Source organism: Ambystoma mexicanum, chromosome 3q, assembly GCF_040938575.1.
Source record: "Ambystoma mexicanum isolate Mex_15411 chromosome 3q, UKY_AmexF1_1, whole genome shotgun sequence".
In the NCBI taxonomy this organism is placed as follows: domain Eukaryota; kingdom Metazoa; phylum Chordata; class Amphibia; order Caudata; family Ambystomatidae; genus Ambystoma; species Ambystoma mexicanum.
This window is the reverse complement of record NC_090926.1, coordinates 973,234,449-973,251,689: the sequence shown is the minus strand read 5'-3', so window position 1 is coordinate 973,251,689 and position 17,241 is coordinate 973,234,449.

The following is a 17,241-nucleotide window of genomic DNA, read 5'->3' as shown; positions in this document are numbered from 1 at the left end:
GCGTTACTTGTTACTATCTCATTCTTCGGGAAGACAGGAAATCTGCAGATCTGTCCATGCAAAGTCAGGATCAGAGTGCAGTGGATATGATGGGGTGGGATTCTATGTAGAGGAACCCGCAGATGTAGCTTCTGGAGATTGTTGCTAGGAGAGGGACGCTGAGACCTCAGTATGCGCCCCTCGCTGCCAGCATTACCTGGTGTTTGAAATTAATAGAAATAGAAAGCAGACTGCAATCTATTTAATTTCAAGGTTGCTATAATTCTATGAAGTCAATGGCATCCATATTGGAAGAGAATCTAAACTTGCAAAACTCTTTATAAAATAAGTGGGAGCCAACTCTCTACTGCTCAGGGACATTTTATGGATACAGCCAAAGTGTGTCGTAGAGGAACACAAGGAGGCCAGTTATGGCAAGAGATCCTCATTACGTGTTGATAGTAGCTTTGAATTTACAGATTGACTGTGATAGATATTAGCGCTCAAGCTATGTATAGTAATTTCACACATCTCAAAATTAAAACTTAATGAAAATGTAGACACATATTATGCCTACGTTTACTCAGAAATGAAATGATTCACTAAATTTGTACCCATAATAGCTTGTTCAAGTCAGTCCAATGAGGAATTAAGTAACCAGAGGGTGGGCATTACTAATGGTGTTACCATCTCATTTGGACCAGATACTAAAGTGACAGAGATCCAACTGTTGGAATATTGATTGGTCTACACAAATATAACTGATATGATGGTTTATAAATGCAGCACCCAATAGTTTATGAAGGTAGAATGGTGGCACATGATAGAAGTCCATTACAAATGAAGCACATTGAGCCCCCTGGGGAATGTATCCAGTATTTTTCTCTACGGGATAGAACTGATTGGTAGTCACCACCTCTGTATGGTTTTTTAACCACCTCTAGGACTTGAAATTTGAATTGTGCCACAGCATGGTTGTTTTCTGTAAAGTGTCTTGCAAGTGGTGACTTGATATTCTTGCATCTGATGTTGGATTTATGTTCAGTTAATCTTTCTTTCACAGGCCTCGTAGTTTGTTCCACATACAGTTTGACACAAGGCCATTGGAGGACATAAATCACACCTGTTGACATACAGGTTGCATAGTCTCCAAGTTTAATCTTCTTCCCTGAACGTGGGTGGGTGACTGTGTCGCCTTTCACCACGTTGTTGTAATGGGTGCAACATAAACAAGGCAATGTCCCAGTCTTTCCTGTTTTCTATAGCATTTGTTTCTTTTTAGGGGGTCTCTCTGATCTCACAAGCTTGTCTCTAAGGTTATGGCCCCGCCAAAAGGCCATCATAGGTGCTTTAGGGAACAATTCTTGAATTAATGGATCATTTTGTAAGATGTTCCAAAGTTTTCTAATGGTTTTGCACACGTGCAAACTCTGTCTTGAGTATTTAGTGATGTACAGTAAGGGTGTCTCTCAACAGTCACCAATGCAATTGTCACAAACAACATATACAGAACAGATACTGAATTCAGGAATGATAAATGCCATAAGTGACGGGGGAAATCCGTTTACCCAGAATGGGACAAGATTATATATAGACTAGGACAGCTCACTGGTGTTCTATCCTATCATTTACACCGAGCCCTCACGAGAAACCAAGGGTAGATGTCTGTATAGAGGATAAAGAATATTCTTTCTTAGTTGACACAGGTGCGACACGCTCGTGTATACGTGAAGGCAAGTTTTCTTTGTCCGGCGATGCCATAAATACTCAGAACTTCCAGTCTCCATAGGAGAATGTGACATGAATGTGCCACTGCTATATTCAAGGCAAACCCCAGTGAATATATCGGGACAAGATCTAATGACAAAATTAAACATGACAGCCTCGTTCACGGAGAAGGGCATAGTATGTTCAACTCCAGGAATACATTATTTGAACGTATACAAAATGATTAGATCATATACAGGACAAATGGCTATGAGAGCTATTCCACTGGAACCAGAAATATTCGCTTATGGAGTGCACATACTAAAGTCATGGCTACCGGGCCTTGCAGACAAAACCATGAGAATCCCAGATGAATTTTTATTCAGACCAAGAATACCTATGCATGAGGAAAAGGGACAAGTTTTTCCCTTGACAATACAAACAGCCAAAGTGTAAGGAAATATGGCTCTGCTTGACGGTTTTGAGGAAGAAGGCAGACAATGGCGTACAGTTATCGCCATTGGGGAAGGCCACAGATTGAATGACGTCACTAATGACGATCTGTTTGAAGAACAAACAAGTGAAGATGAGATGAGAGTTGAGGATAATCTCATCTATTTGGTGAAAATGATCAACAGAGAAGTGCCTCAGAGAATGATGCTGGCACAAAAACATCCTGAATATTTTGATGACGACATGGCAAAGGTGCCTTTCTTAGTATGGACTACAGGCCCCTATGACGTAGGCTTACTAAAAGGTGTCGGAGAATTGAAGATTAAATTGAAACCAGGAGCAATTTTACCAAAAGCACGACAGTATCCCATGTCTAGAGAAGCAGATGAAGGGATTTTTAAGACAATTTCTGCCATGATGGAGCAGGGCATCTTAGTGACGTCAGAGACATCATGCAATATTTCAATTTACCCAGTGAAAAAATGGAAAGGGGTTTCTTGGAGGCTAGTGAAAGATCTATGCCTGATAAACCAGATAGTTGAGGCTGAGTTCCCGCTAGTCCCTAACCCGTCCACAATCCTTTGTAATATACCCGTTCAAGCGAGGTATTTCACAGTGATTGACGCATTTTTCTCAATCCCATTGCACAAAGACTGACATGATTTGACATGGTTTACGTTCAGACAAGTTTGTCTGAAAAGCACAAGGCTGCCCCAAGGGTACTGTGAGTCTCCTTCGATTTTCAACAGAGTCCTGCAGATGTTAAGCAATATCGCATTAGAGAGTGTTGTTGCAATATGTGGATAACATTATAATTTGCAGCGTGACAGAGGAAAAGTGCAGACATTATTCTATTCACCTATTGACTGTACTGACTGAGAAAGGATATAAAGTTGACAAAGAGAAGTAACAATATTGTCAACAAGAAGTGCTGTGTATAGGTCAGCTAATCTCACATGAGGGGGAAAAAAGGTTACCCCTGGAAGAGCTAAAGCCATCTCAAAGACAGCCAAAGCACACACAATAAAACTAATGCAGAGTTTCCTCAGATTATGCAACTATGTCAGGGCATGGGTCTTTTACTACAGTTCCTATACCAGACCCTTGTTTCAAGCCTTGACGAAAGCACAAGCAATGAAAGAGAAAATTGTGTGGACCGAGACCATCGAAGAAGGGTTTGTTGAACTAAAAAAGGCCATTTGCACAGCATCAGTTTTAGGGATTCCCAATTATGCAGAGGAATTATACCTGTTTTCACACACGAATGGCAGTGTTATGACAGCAGCGCTCACACAGAGAACCACGTTGGGGTACAAACCCCTTGCATACTACAGTGGGAATTTACACCCTGCGATGAAGGGTCACTTCCCATGCAAACAAAGTTTAGCTGCCGTGGCCTTTGCCATAGAAAAGGCTACAGCGATTGTGATGGGATGCCCAATGACGTTGTTTGTCGAGCACACACTATTTGCCATTTTAAAGAAACCAAACAGCATATTGACGTCTCAGAGAGCTTCTGCTTATGAAGTGGTCCTATCAAATTCAACGATCAAAATAGTGCAATGCAAAATAGTGAACCCAGCTATGTTTATAGCAGAGCTAGTCACTGAAGGAGAGCCAATACATGATTGTGCGAACTATGAAGAATTCTACAATGAGTTTCCCAGAGTGAAAGAAAATGCATTGGCTAAAGGTGAAATCGTCTTCGTTGATGGTTCTTCGAGGATCGATCAAAATGCTGGATAGAGGTATTCTGGTACCTCTGTGATGAAACACATGGCAAATGGGGAATTTCAAGTACTCATTAGTGCACGATTACCCTCACACTATTCAGCACAAGCGGCAGAATTATTGGCGTTGATACTCACACTCGAGAATCACGCAGACCAGGAGGTGACGGTATACAGTGACTCCGCCTATGTAACATCAACAGTAAATGCAGGCCTAGCGCGCTGGAAAAGGAGTGGCTACCTCCGAACGGATGGGACACCAGTGCGGCAAGCAGCCTTATAGGACAGGCTCATTAAGGCACTACAGCTCACAGTGGGCATAGCAATCGTGAAATGTGCCACCCACACGAAAGGGACAGATTTTATCTCACGTGGAAATGAAGCAGCAGACACTGAAGCCAAGCGTGTGGCGGCTAAAGATGAAATAATCATGAGAGTGGAAATAACTAATGTGCTTGAGAGAATGATTGTTGCACGAAGCGACCCTGTAAGCTATAGCGATTTGACAAAAACTCAGTTAGTGGAGCTCCATGGGGAGGCACACCAGGAAGAGAAGAACTTATGGAAGCAACATGGGTGTTTTTTAAACCCCTCTGAGAGCTTGTGGCAACCAGACAGCACTGGTAAACCGGTGATGCCTATAGCCTTATTAAAGATAGCATTGGAACAGTTACACTATCAAGCGCACATGACAAAGGAGAATCGAGCAGCAACGATTGCTGAAGATTGGTTCATACCGCAATTGGCAGAACACGTTGCATTTTTTATGGTGAACTGTGAAATTTGTCAGCAGTTCATGGCTGGGCATACACTACGTGTGATTAAAGGAGTTATCCCAAGCCTAATGGGTCTTTTAATTAAGCACTTGCATATCGAATATGTATTTGATATGATTCAAGTATGTAACGGGTACAGGTATCTAATAGTTGTGGTGTGTCCATTCTCTAGATAGATAGAAGCAGGTCCATGTACACACCCAGACTCCACCTGCGTGGCCAAATTCTTGGTGAAGGAGGTGTTTCCCAGACGGGGAGTGTGTGAAGTCCTGAGGTCAGACAATGGTCCTCATTTTGTTAATGCAGTGTTTGAACAGATTAGCTTGTTGCTTGATATAAAGCACAAGTTTTCTTCGGTGTATCATCCTCAATGGAATGACATATGCAAGAAGCTCAACGGCTTGTTAAATGAAAGGATAGTCAAGTTTACTCTGAAGGAAGGATGGCTGCTCTGTCTTCCACTGGCACTGTATGCACTCAGAAACCATCCTGGTTCTGACCATAATCTCATGCCGCACGAAATCGTGACAGGCAGAAAGATATGCACGCCATTGACACCTCAAAATAGAGCTAAATGTGATGCCCAGCCAACCGGAGAAGTGTTAGGATTGGAAATGGAAAACTACTTGATTTGCATGACATCTTGTCTTGCTGTAATTTCAGGGCAGTTGCAGCGACGACAAGAAAGGTGTGGGACAGCACAGAACACAGAATGAGATACTACAACAGATCAAGTTCCAAAATTACATGTTGCTTCAATATTCCCTGGGGACATGGTCCTGGTGAGAAACCACACAAGAAAAAAGTGTGATGAGCCGAGGCTCAGCGGCCCCTTTAAAGTGGAGGACGTTACACCCTGCGCAGTCAAGCTACAGGGAAGAAGAGCTTGGATCTTTCTGGTGACATCAAGCCATACATCGGAGAAGACCCTCTGCCCACACCCCACCGTGTAGAGACTACAGACAATGGGGAAGAACCACAGCACGTGCAGACAAGATCCATGACGAGGAAGACGGACGAATGACCAACAAAGCAAATACAAAGAACATTTTGTGCAAGTTGTAGCTTAGTTTGGACACTTCCTATGAGCAAAATAAGAGAAAAAAGGGACGTAAAAGCACAGACATCTGTGCATCCTAGTTGCAGGTTGAAGAAGAAGAATTGCACGTATAAGCCACAAAAGTAGCTTGTTGATTTTGGACTTTGAAATGAGACACAACAAAGCCTTGAAAAGGAAAGATATGCCAGATTTTGATCGAGGACACGTTAATTAGAAGAGAATACAGTATACTGACTCTTTTGATACAGAAGCCTTATTTAGACTTACTCATGGTGTCATACAATAGTGACATCACTAAAGACATTCTGGTCTATTTTGAGTTATTATTGAGGCCATACCCATCGTTGGTGGGAAGAATCACAAGCATAACTGAGTGTCTTCAAAACCTTGAAAATGAAAAGACAATCAGGAGTCTGCTCACAGTGATTGCAGAGCAGTTTCTTTTGCTTCTGGAATACAGCGAGGACAAGACAAATGTCCCTGTCACAAGAAGATAGCAGACTAGCTAGTAATGTATTTTTTCGCTTGATTGAAGACTTTCCAGAGCTTGTGGGGAGACATGCCAGTGTTGATGTCCTCACTTTCATAAGAGACCCAGCGAACTCTACACAGATCAGTATACTCCTGCATGGTATCATAATGCAGGTCGAACTTTATAATCATCAGCAGAATCACCGGAGAAGATTGTAAACTTTCCTTCGAGGGACAGATCGTGAAGGTGTTGCCAAGGGCTTCACTCTTGTGTATGCTGACAAAGGAACGACATGTCGTCTGGAGTGAAACAGATAAGAGGCATTGGGCTTCATTACGACCCTGGTGCTAATGGGTTAACGGCGCCGTAAAAGGCTGCGGCACCGTTAACCCATTAGTGCCTTACTACGAGGTCCCTTTTCGGGACCCAACCTGAACGGCTGGTTTAGACCAGCCGTTAAAGTAGGGACCCGCAAAGGGACCTTGGTGCTAAGTACGGTACTGCAATTTGCGGTACCGTACTAAGCGCCTTCCCCAGTCCCATTGAGCCCTATGGGGCAAAAATGGGAATAGCGAAGGGCCAATGTTCAATGGGGAATTACCGCCCCGGCAACCATGGAATGGGGTGGTAATTCCCCATTGAACATTGGCTGACTCATTACGATACCGGCACCAACCATGTTGCTAATAGCGGCATGGTTTAGCGCCAGTATCGTAAAGAGGGCCATTGACTAGGAACTGGTCTATTTTGAACAGGCAAGTTAAGACTTGCCGTGTTCATCGCTTCATTAGGAACTTTTTGGGTAACAGAAAAATAACTGTTTCCAGAGACAAGAGACAATCTATTACTCGGACAAGAGGATAATCACTCTAGCATTCGTGACCTGCGAACAGAGGCAGAATCCAGGTAAAAGTGGCAATATTTAGCACGTATTAAAAGTTAGTTTTGTTTTTAGATGATCGAGATGGGAAATCAGAACAGTAACGTTGTCCTCCCTCATTAGGAGAGACATTCATATTGGCCAAAGAACAAATGCTGTAAACTAACTTACAAATATATTATTTACATATGCATAGTATTCATTATCATATTACTGTCATTGACAATTAGAACTGCATTTTTCATTGGTGCACAAAGCGTTCAGGTCCCTGTGCACCCACCTAATGATGTACGCATGAAGCCTACAGAGATACCTAGACCTTACATAGTCATATGAGTTCTGAGAAAGAATGACAGAATGACTGAACTTGAGATGGATGTAATAAATAATGAGACACGCACAAAACTTGGGGTAACAAATGAATTGCAATGCCGGAGACAGGGTCGGCAAAGTTAACCCTAGAAGGGGTTGAGGAAAGGTGCACATACACAAATAATGAGTACATACACACCTGGTCTAGTGTCAACAACTGCAGAAACACATTCCAGAAAATGGGAAGATGTTGGACAGAGCTCCACAAGAAACCTTTTACCAAAGGGTGTTACAAGACACTTGGAGAAGGAGCTTTTAAAGAGACAAAAGACACTACAGAATGAACAAGCAGAGACAGCACCGACGAGCACGCCTAAAACAGTGATAAAAGGGTTTAAACTTAATTCCTGAAATACAATCACGTGAAGGGATGATGGCAGAATCAATATGGACTTTCATAACCAGGGCCAAAGAGAGACAGGAAGACAAGGAAAGACTTGCCAGACCTTATCCTACAAGAATAATCCATGTGGACACCCCTGGATCATTGATGGAGATACCTGAGAGTCCTCCAGCAAGAAGAAGCCATACGGATGTGTTTAAGGATGTGGTTATAGCAAACTACAGGAAGACCTTACGAATTTGAAGGAGCAAACAAGAAGACAATAACGAATTGAACGATTACCTGGATAGCACAGCACACTTGGGAAACAACATATGGTACCAACACATGAAGGAAGTTGGAAGATGAACTTCAGAGGAAGAATGCTTTGTGTGTGCACTCCTACCTTACAGCATGGGGGAAGTCAAAAATGTAGCTGTTGACGTAGATGTGCAGACAGCACACTGTCACACATAGCAATGTGCAAAACCAGAGGCCAGTTCATGGGGAGTGATGCTTCACTCAAATGGGCAACTGAAGATGATTATGTCAAATACATGAAGATAATAAACAATGGCAAAACAAAGAACATGGTGATAAGATATGAAAATCCTGGAGTTAAAGGAGCGGAGATCAGAAGAGAAACGAACAAAAAGCTGAACGTCAAAGGGAAATCTCCAGAAGAAGCTTGAAGATGGAAGAACAGAGGTCAAATGCAAATCTGGGGAAAGTGCTTTCACCAGATAGAAGGGAGAAAGGAGTAGAGATCTGCAGAGCATGGATGATCATTGGATACTATAAAGAAACAATTGAAAATGCTCAAAGGACATGAAAACCATTATGGCCGAGACTTACAAGACTCCTAACATGGGTCGAAGACAGAAGAGGACCCCTACAGATAGTGCCAATGGGGAATTCCAAACTGTGCTTCAGAAACAATGGTACAAGAAAAATGGGGGAAAATAAGAACTGTGGATGAATCTTCAATGCTACAGGAGTGGTACATGGTACTGCAGTGATCATGGATCATTATTGGGCATGTGGATCCAAAGCATATATCAGGTTGCCAAAGAATTGGGGAGGTATATGCACATTGGTGAATGTACATGTTCCAGTCCAGCGTTGGTGATTCCAAAAGGTGACCTGAATATTGACAGTTTCCTGAAAGCAGATGCTCACATGAGAAAGAAGAGATCTGTGGAACTGATGAGCCAAATGAAGAGAGAACACGACTTCTCTGCCAAGTCAAAAGAAGCCTTTCATGCAATCCCATATGAACACAGGTTGTTCAGCTTGACTTCATCAGTGTTCATGACAATCCTAATGCCAAGAGTTCAGATTGGAGCAAATACTAAATGGTTGCAGATAACCAGACGGGAGTTACTGCAGACCATCAACATACCCATGAAGGGATTCAATGCAATCAAAGAAGAGTTAAGAGTGATTCACCTAATGACTCTCCAGAACATATATGTCCTAGACATGATCACAGCTATGGATGGAGGTGTTTGTGCAAAAAGGAGAATCATGTTGCACATTTATAACCTTCACACGATGATGAGAATGGAACCTTAACAGAGGCTTAGATGTGTTGACAAAACTAAAAAATCAGATGATTGATGAAGCTGACGAAGTTGATGATGACAGTTGGTTCGGATCACTGTTTTCATGGGTTCCACAATGGATGGAGGATGCATTCAAGTTCCTAGGGGCCTTGTTGGTGATGATATTGCTTGGATTCTGTGTTATCAAGATAATAATCTCTCAGTGCAAGAAAACTGCAGAAAAGGCCATAGGAATGAATATCATGATTGAAGTTGAGTCATGATGGAAGCCCAAGGACCTGACTGATGAAGAAATAAGAGACTTTGTGAAGGCCAGCATTTATGCACCAAAAGAAACAAAGTTTTGCTATCCGAAGAAACATAGAAAATATGTGGGAAAATGGATCTATTGCAATCCAAGTAGAGAATGTCAACTAATGGCATGGAACAAAGACAAACACGTAAGAACAGCAGGATGTTTAAAGGGAGTGATAAGGATATGGACCCCAAAAGGAACAGTTATGCAGACCTAGATGTCTAGATCCCGAGGATGACAGAAAAGTAAATGCAGAGAAAGCAGTAAGAGTGGTCGATGAATCGCCCAGAGGGGGTAGTGAAGAGGAAGTGCCAGGCATCATCCACACTCTAGTCACCCCCTTCGAAGTGCCAGGAATGTTCACGCCAAAATATGTGATGTATGGAGAACAGATAAACCAGCAGAGAGCCGCATTCGGAATAACAGCACATATTGAAGTACCGACACCTAAGAAAACCTGGACAGTAAGGTTCCCATTGAGAAGACCATATCCACAGACAAGACAAAATGACGTTTGTCAGAATGTAATACCCGAAGAAGACAAGAAGATACTAAAAGAAGACGAATGGTGATGTCATGAGAAAATTGGACTGACGTACATATAGAAGATATAATGACCTAAGAATACTAAAAAAGAGACAAAATACCATGGATAAGTGACATCTCGAGCCTAAGGTGAAACAGTTGATGTCAAGGCGAAGAAGCTTATGCCATATGTACAATGAAGACAGTTTAAATGTGTACAGTGCAGGAAACCACAAGAAACAAAGACATTGTGAAGCTTGCTTACGCTTAGTAGTGAAATAGATTGCGGAAAGCACCAACTATACATATATCTACCTCAAAAGCACTTTACAGATGAGTGAAACTCCACTACGCACGTGAGCAGAATTGAACAGAGGTTACAAAAAGTCTCAAGAGGAGAGTGCCGCAGCAAAATAATCAAGAATCAAGACGGATCGAAACGGTCGTATCAGGCTTGAACAGGCTAGCAATGCATACAATTAAGGATAAGAAGAACAGAGTCTCCTGTTCAGAAAAGAAGAGGCCGATTTCACGGTGTCTGAATCACGTGACAAGGCAGGCAGGGATGATAGTTTCATACCTACGCATGGGGATGTATACAAATTGTTCAAACTACAATTGTTCGAATCACAATTGACCTTTGCATAATATATATATATATCCAATATATATCCATATATATATATATATCCAAAGCAAAATATATATATATATATATATATATATATATATATATATATATATATATATATATATATATATATATATATATACGGTCAATTGTGCAAAGGACAATTCGGACCCTTGACTTTCGATCAATTGGGTCATTCGAACAATTGTGTTCGAACAATTTGGGTAATACCACGCATGGAGCCCTGTCATACCCATACTCCTTAACTTTCTCAGACCAAGAAGCAGACTCCGAGCCAAACTACCAAGCAGTAATTGACAAACGACCATTGACGTGATGAATGATTTCGGCATAATTAGAGGGAAGCTGGGGTGCAGACTTACTCCCTGCACCTGGCTTATTATACAGCATGCTGCTAGGCGTAAGTGGAAAAGTATGAGTGGGATTGATGCCAACCCAATCATAGTGGACCGTGTAATCTAGGGTCCTATAGAGAGTAGAGCCAATGAGAGGTTGTACTTTTAGTGACATTGACAGTGGCCTGTTTGAAGGAAGGGCTTAGTTGCCCCACCTGATGTTGATCATCCAATCCACTCTCCCCGTTACCATATACAGATATAGTACTTATGTTAAAGTTACCAATCAAGTTGCATGTTAGGTTTTTAAGATTGCGCGTCAATGATGACAAGTTTTTGGTATAAATATTGTGTTTTTCCTGAAATTAGTTGGAGTTTAAACGAGAAGTAAGATCGAGCGGTTGCTGATGTTCATATTTTGTACTTGTCATTAAACGGACTCCCTTTGCCAAACTATTGAGTTGCCTATATTATTTGGTGCAAGAGTACGAATCTGTATCCCACCTAGCTCAAGGGTGCTGCTGCTCATCTTAAAGTGGTGTTTGGTGACCCACACAGGGTAATAATTCATAGAATTTTGCAGAAAAGTGTCGCAAGCGGCTGGCGCAGAGTGTCCGCGTGCGATTGTCTGCGCCAGGCACGTGCGCTAAAACCGATTTCCGCGCACAGCGTATTCATGGATTTTAGGCTCCCAAACCAGCCGTGGCGCAGAGTATCGCAGCGACCCTGCCGCAGCGCCAGTAACGCCCCCAAGAACGCCCTCGCGCAAGGAAAAGCCATCAAAATCGCAAAATCATTGCAAAGGGCTGCGCTAACCCTGGACCAGTTTACAGGGCTGCCAAACAAGGAACGCAAAGCGGGTAACGTGCATATCAGGGGTACGCGTGAAGTCATACACGTGATTAGCCACGGTGCCAGGGTACGTGTTTCAGGGGTGCGCGGGAAGTACAACACGCGATAGTCCAGGGAACGTGTATTACAGGGGTACGCGGGAAGTTCAACACGCGATTGTCCAGGGAACGTGTATTACAGGGGTACGCGGGAAGTTCAACACGCGATTGTCCAGGGAACGTGTATTAGAGGGGTACGCGGGAAGTCTTACATGCGATTAGCCAGGGCACGTGTAATACAGGGGTACGTGGGAATCATCACACGCGATTTGGCAGGGTACGTGAATTACAGGGGTGCGTGGGAATTATCACACGCCATTTTGCTGGGTACGTGTATTACAGGGGTGCGTGGGAATTATCACACGCGATTAGGCTGGCTGGGTCCTCACAGGTGTTCCCTGTACACCCTCCACGGCCCCTGCAGGCAGCCCACAAAACAGGGGACTACCCTGCACACCTGCTCATGTCCCCCTGCACCCCCACCCCCCAGCCACCAGGGGCACCCACCACCAGGCCCCCACCCATGTCTCCTACCACCCCCATCCCCCAGCAGTGCAGGGGCAGCCTCCACCAGGCCCCCACTCATGTCTCCCACCACCCCCACCCCCCAGCAGTGCAGGGGCATCCTCCACCAGGCCCCCACCCATGTCTCCCACCACCCCCACCCCCCAGCAGTGCAGGGGCAGCCTCCACCAGGCCCCCACTCATGTCTCCCACCACCCCCATCCCACAGCCACCAGGGGCAGCCTCCACCAGGCCCCCACTCATGCCCGACTCATGTTTCCCACCACCCCCACCCCCCAGCACTGTGGGGCACCTGCCAGCAGGCCCCAACCCATGTCACCCACCACCCCCACCCCCCAGCAGTGCAGGGGCATCCTCCACCAGGCCCACACTCATGTCCCCTATCACCCCCACCCCACCCCGCCACCAGGGGCACCCCCCACCAGGCCCCCACTCATGTCTCCCAGCGTGCTATGTGTATTTTAGGGGTGCGCGGGAAGTTCCACTCGCGAATAGGCTGGGCGCGTGTATTTCAGGGGTGCGCGGGAAGTTCCACACGCGAATAGCCTGGGCGCATGCATTTCAGGGGTGCGCGGGAAGTTTTACACGCGATTTCAGCAGGGTACGTGTATTTCAGGGGTGCGCGGGAATTCTCACACGCGATTTGGCTTGGTACGTGTATTACAGGGGTGCGTGGGAAGTTACACACGCGATTAGGCTGGGTGGGTCCTCACAGGTGTTCCCTGTACACCCTCCACGGCCCCTGCAGGCAGCCCACAAAACAGGGGAGTACCCTGCACACCTGCTCATGTCCCCCTGCACCCCCACCCCCCAGCCAACAGGGGCACCCACCACCAGGCCCCCACCCATGTCTCCTACCACCCCCACCCCCCAGCAGTGCAGGGGCAGCCTCCACCAGGCCCCCACCCATGTCTCCCACCACCCCCACACCCCAGCAGTGCAGGGGCAGCCTCCACCAGGCCCCCACTCATGTCTCCCACCACCCCCACCCCCCACCCCCCAGGGGCAGCCTCCACCAGGCCCCCACTCATGCCCGACTCATGTTTCCCACCACCCCCACCCCCCAGCACTGTGGGGCACCTGCCAGCAGGCCCCAACCCATGTCACCCACCACCCCCACCCCCCAGCAGTGCAGGGGCATCCTCCACCAGGCCCACACTCATGTCCCCTATCACCCCCACCCCCCGCCACCAGGGGCACCCCCCCACCAGGCCCCCACTCATGTCTCCCAGCGTGCTACGTGTATTTCAGGGGTGCGCGGGAAGTTCCACTCGTGAATAGCCTGGGCGCGTGTATTTCAGGGGTGCGCGGGAAGTTCCACACGCGAATAGCCTGGGCGCATGCATTTCAGGGGTGCGCGGGAAGTTTAACACGCGATTTCAGCAGGGTACGTGTTTTTCAGGGGTGCGCGGGAATTCTCACACGCGATTTGGCTTGGTACGTGTATTACAGGGGTGCGTGGGAAGTTACACACGCGATTAGGCTGGGTGGGTCCTCACAGGTGTTCCCTGTACACCCTCCACGGCCCCTGCAGGCAGCCCACAAAACAGGGGACTACCCTGCACACCTGCTCATGTCCCCCTGCACCCCCACCCCCCAGCCACCAGGGGCACCCACCACCAGGCCCCCACCCATGTCTCCTACCACCCCCACCCCCCAGCAGTGCAGGGGCAGCCTCCACCAGGCCCCCACCCATGTCTCCTACCACCCCCACGCCCCAGCAGTGCAGGGGCAGCCTCCACCAGGCCCACACTCATGTCCCCTATCACCCCCACCCCCCCGCCACCAGGGGCACCCTCCACCAGGCCCCCACTCATGCCCGACTCATGTCACCCACCACCCCCACCCCCCAGCAGTGCAGGGGCAGCAGGCAGTCAGGCAGCAGCAGGTGGGAGCGTGCTCGGGCTCTGGGGGGCAGTAGTTCGGCCTTCCGGGCAGGAGCGTGGTATTCCGTGTGCGTACGCGTGGCCAGCTTGGTACGGAGTGATTTGGCACGTGAAAATCCTGCACGTCAGTGTGAAAACTGAGGAAAGGCCCTCAGCGCATGATGACAGAGCACAAGTGGAAAGACTGCACCTCAGAGTGTAATCGCGTGTGATTGGTGGAAATGGCCCTACACGCAGAAGTGACAAAGCGTGTGATTGGTGGAAATGGCCCTACACGCAGAAGTGACAAAGCGTGTAATTGGTGGAAATGCCCCTACACGCAGAAGTGACAAAGCATGTAAGACAAAGCGTGTAATTGGTGGAAATGGCCCTACACGCAGAAGTGACAAAGCATGTAATTGGTGGAAATGGCCCTAGCGCGTACACGCCGCGTAAGTGACGCTGGACGTGTGGGCCTGTATAAAAGGTACGTGTAGAACACGTTTTCCTTGTACGTGCTTTTCGTGGAGAGCGAGTGGGTGAATTCTGTACTTCTTGTCGTTTCACACGCGATTTACTTCACGGCGTTTCAAGTTCGTATTCCCTGTTACCTCTGACAGCTTTTTCTCTTTTTTCTCTTTTACTGGTTTACCTGGGCCTGTTCCCTCAAACAGTGTTCCCTTCTACTGTTGTCCTGTCTCCTCAGACAGCGTACAAATCTTCTTTTGGCGGGGGTGTTGCCAACCAAACGTGCTCCTTTTACACGCTCGTTTACCAGGCAGACGGTGAGTCACGCACGTATCTAACAACTGTGCTTGCCCCGTGTGTAGCCTACCCCTTCAGAGGTCATTCTAGGCTGCGTGTGACACGCATACGTTCATTCTTGTGTTACTGGGTGCCACAGCGTAGTGCAGGTTTTTCTTTCTGCACACGTGGTCTAGGAGGGGTTGCGTGCACGTCATCTCTCTTTTTTGGGCCTCCTGTGCGTTGCGTGACCCGTCATCTTTCCCCAGGGGTTACAATCAGCCTTGCTAGAGCACTAGGGTACAATTACCATCTGGTACCCAACCCCTTTGACCCCCAATTGCCCAGGACAATAGTCTACATCCACTCCCATACGCACATTAACATCAGTGCCATGGCTGGGAGGCGAGGATTCCGTAAGGGTGGCAAAGGTGGAAGAGCCACAAGTGGTGGCCGTGGTGGATCCGGTAGGGGACGAGGTCGTAACTTGCAGGGTGAGCCTGTCCCCCCATGTGTGGAGGACCAGTCACGGGCACCCATAATCCCCCCCGCCCCCCCTCCCGTTGAGGCTGATGTGGCTGACACCATCCATGCTCAGCCCTTGTTGGACCAGCCCATTGTGGCACCAGACCTGGCTGACTCCATGGCTGACTTCCAGGTCAGCAGGGCTACGACACGTGCGCTGGTGCACGTTGATGCCATCATGCCACGTGGATCTGGGGCAGCAAGGTCATCTGCTGCACCAAGGAGGCAGGGCGTAGAGGCTGCAGGGGCAGCTGCGGCTCCATCCACCCCAGCCCTCACACACCCAGCCAGGACAGTGTTGGTCCTAGTCCATGCTGCTGACATTCCCCCTGACACCATCACACTAGAGCCAATGCCTGCACCAACTCCCATGCTGAGTGTGCAATCCCACACTCCTGATACAGAGTCCACCAGGGCTCCTGCCCCTAGTGTCCAGAGCGGCGCAGGACACTCAGGATCACCACCACCTTCCAAGCGGAAGAGGAAGAGTGCTCGTCCGGCACAGGCTGATGCCCCAGACACGGCTACACAGTCCGGCCCGTCCAGGAAGCCCAGCTTCACGGATGACGAACTGAATGCACTTGTCGAGTATGTGTCCGGACATGACAACGAGATGGTCATTGTTGCAGGATCCAAGACCACACCTGCACAACGCCAGGCACACTGGCAGACCGTTGCAGACATCGTAAGTGCCCTTGGAATCGTGAGGCGCACAGCCAATGATTGCTATAAGCGCTGGAATGACCTAAAGCGCAGGGCAAAGAGTAAGCTGGCCTCAAGTCATGCTGCAACTCTAGTGACTGGAGGTGGGTGTCCAGTAGTAGACATGGAACTCACTCCACATGAGTCAGTCGCTGGGACCTACGTCACGGAGGAACAGATCCAAGGCGTGGGAGATCTGGCTGATTATGAGGCATTGTCCGGTGAGTGCACATGCATGTGTGTGTCATCCATGTGCATGGTGTGTGTGTGAGGGCTTCTGTTTGTGTGCCAGGTGAGAGTGTGTGCGCCTGAGTCGTATGGGTCAGCCATGTGCTTCATGCAATACTTCCTGCGCAGCTGCATTTGGCCATAGCAGTATCCCTTCTGCCAACAGTAGACATCTAGCCCAACTGCACGCCAGTTGCCCTTGAAGTGTCACCTTGCCACAACATTGTTGCTTTTTTTTCACTGTTCATTCAGTCAGATTGTTTGCATTCCCCCACTTTTACTAGCCATGTCGCTGTCCACTAGTCACATGTCTGACATGGCAATGGTGAAGTGGAGTGACTTTGTTACCTGGATATCATTTGTACACACATGTCCCTGTGCAATTGGACCATTTCAGACTGGCAGCTCCAGGTGAAAAATCTGACCTGTTAGAATTAGAAAAGCAATTACATGCGGGAACTGGACTGAATGAATATGTGCTGCCCTCCTCTCCATCTTCACTAAATAGCAATGGTACATGCCATCTGTGTGATGGCATGTGTGTTTCACCTGGCAATCACAGGCCAATGTGTGATGCCACTGCCAGGCAGCATGCAGAAAATGTGTTCATTTTCCATCTTGGTGTCATCAGTGCGTGCC